Below are 2236 nucleotides of genomic sequence, written 5' to 3' on the forward strand. Positions count from 1 at the left end.
TCTTCCACCCCGAGCAGCTGATCACGGGCAAGGAGGATGCGGCCAACAACTACGCCCGTGGGCACTACACCATCGGCAAGGAGATCATCGACCTGGTCCTCGACCGCATCCGCAAGCTGGTGAGTGTCCTGTGGGGTCTCGTGGGGTGGGTCCATCCCCGCGGGGGATGTGGGGACAAAGGGAAGCCCCAGGTGTCCCTGGGCAGGTCCTTCTCAGCCCATCAGCCCTTTGGGGCAGAGGGTGGGGCTGTCCCAGGAGGAACCTGCTGCCTTCCTGCTGGGACCTGGATGGCCCAGGTTGTGCCTCCAGGGTCTGGATGATTTGTTGTGAGTCAGGCGTTAGCCTGCAGCACATCCTGGCTCCCTATGGGGTCTGGGTCCTCTAAGTGGCAATCAGGATCAGCCCCTTTCCTCTTGGGCTGAATCCCTTTTCTCAGGGCCCTGCACCCTGAGCATGGCATGTACCAATGCTGCTGAGGGATTCTGGGTCATTTCTATCCTAGGGAAAACCTTACTTCATCCCTTTTTTAAGGTCATGTGAGGTTTCTCCTTGATCTGGACTCTGATCCTGCTTGACCAACTGCTTATGAGCAGCTGTGCCGAGTGTTTAACTCTTGCTAGGCCAGCTCTAGTGGATTCCCCCTTCCCTCAATCAGATTGCCAGGGTTGTAGGAGGAAGCAGCTGAGTGTCCTCAAATCCCTGCAGGAAGGGGTCCCTTTCCCTGAGGGCAGGTCATGCTGAGTCACAGAGTGCTGTGGCTGGAAGCAGAGCTGGCAGAGGTGCCCCAAAAGCCTGAGATCCTTGGGAAATATTTGTGCCTTCCTGGGTAAGTCAGTAGCAGCTGAAGTTCAGCATTTCTGACAGTTTGGTCTTGTTTGCCTCTTCCCACCTTGCAGGCTGACCAGTGCACAGGGCTGCAGGGCTTCCTGGTGTTCCACAGCTTTGGCGGTGGCACCGGCTCTGGCTTCACCTCCCTGCTGATGGAGCGGCTCTCTGTGGACTACGGCAAGAAGTCCATCCAAGGTGAGTTTCCCCATCTCCCCAGCCCCGCAGGTCTCCACGGCCGTGGTGGAGCCCTACAACTCCATCCTCACCACCCACACCACCCTGGAGCACTCCGACTGTGCCTTCATGGTGGACAACGAGGCCATCTACGACATCTGCAGCCGCAACCTGGACATCGAGCGTCCCACCTACACCAACCTCAACCGCCTCATCAGCCAGATTGTGTCCTCCATCACGGCCTCCCTGCGCTTTGACGGAGCCCTGAACGTCGACCTGACAGAATTCCAGACCAACCTGGTGCCGTACCCCCGCATCCACTTCCCGCTGGCCACCTACGCCCCCGTCATCTCTGCTGAGAAGGCTTATCACGAGCAGCTCTCGGTAGCCGAGATCACCAACGCCTGCTTTGAGCCGGCCAACCAGATGGTCAAGTGTGACCCGCGGCACGGCAAGTACATGGCATGCTGCCTGCTGTACCGCGGGGACGTGGTGCCCAAGGATGTCAACGCCGCCATCGCCACCATCAAGACCAAGCGTAGCATCCAGTTTGTGGACTGGTGCCCCACTGGTTTCAAGGTGGGCATCAACTACCAGCCGCCCACGGTGGTGCCCGGGGGAGACCTGGCCAAGGTGCAGCGCGCCGTGTGCATGCTGAGCAACACCACGGCCATCGCCGAGGCCTGGGCCCGCCTGGACCACAAGTTTGACCTGATGTACGCCAAGAGGGCCTTCGTGCACTGGTACGTGGGGGAGGGCATGGAGGAGGGGGAGTTCTCGGAGGCCCGTGAGGATATGGCTGCCCTGGAGAAGGATTATGAGGAGGTGGGGGTGGATTCAGTGGAAGGGGAGGGAGAGGAGGAAGGGGAGGAATACTAAACGCTGGGTTCCTTCTGTCGCTGTCGCATGTCCACGAAATGTCTGCTTCAAACACTCGAGCTTCCTTGTGCACTGGGTGGGGTTTCGCCCCGTGGGCTCAGCCAGGGGGTATGCTGCCCTCTCGGATGTGATCATGCAGATTTTCCATGTGTCTGTACCGTGTCTGTGAATAAAAGGCTTTAAGAGAAGCTACACTGTGTCGGATACAAACCCTCTGTGTCAGCGCCGGCTCTCGCCCGGGCTGGCTGGCCCCATCCCATGGGAACAGACTGTCCCTATTGTCTGTGCCCAGTGAGGCAGCTGGCATGGTACTGCTGCTACCCGAGCTGGCCAGCCCTTCCCTGCCCCGCTAGCT

General features: G+C 59.4%; 1 pseudogene across 1 annotated transcript in view; it reads left to right on the forward strand.

Annotated features, from left to right (window-relative positions):
• LOC103611908 overlaps positions 1-2073 on the forward strand; it is a 3158-nt pseudogene extending 1085 nt beyond the window's left edge. Inside the window, exons 3-4 of the transcript XR_001860129.1 lie at positions 3-119; positions 897-2073. The product of XR_001860129.1 is annotated as a tubulin alpha-8 chain-like (transcript). The remainder of the gene's footprint in view (positions 1-2; positions 120-896) is intronic.
• The last annotated feature ends 163 nt before the right edge of the window (positions 2074-2236 follow it).

This window comes from Corvus brachyrhynchos, unplaced genomic scaffold, assembly GCF_000691975.1.
Source record: "Corvus brachyrhynchos isolate BGI_N302 unplaced genomic scaffold, ASM69197v1 scaffold193, whole genome shotgun sequence".
Lineage (NCBI taxonomy): Eukaryota > Metazoa > Chordata > Aves > Passeriformes > Corvidae > Corvus > Corvus brachyrhynchos.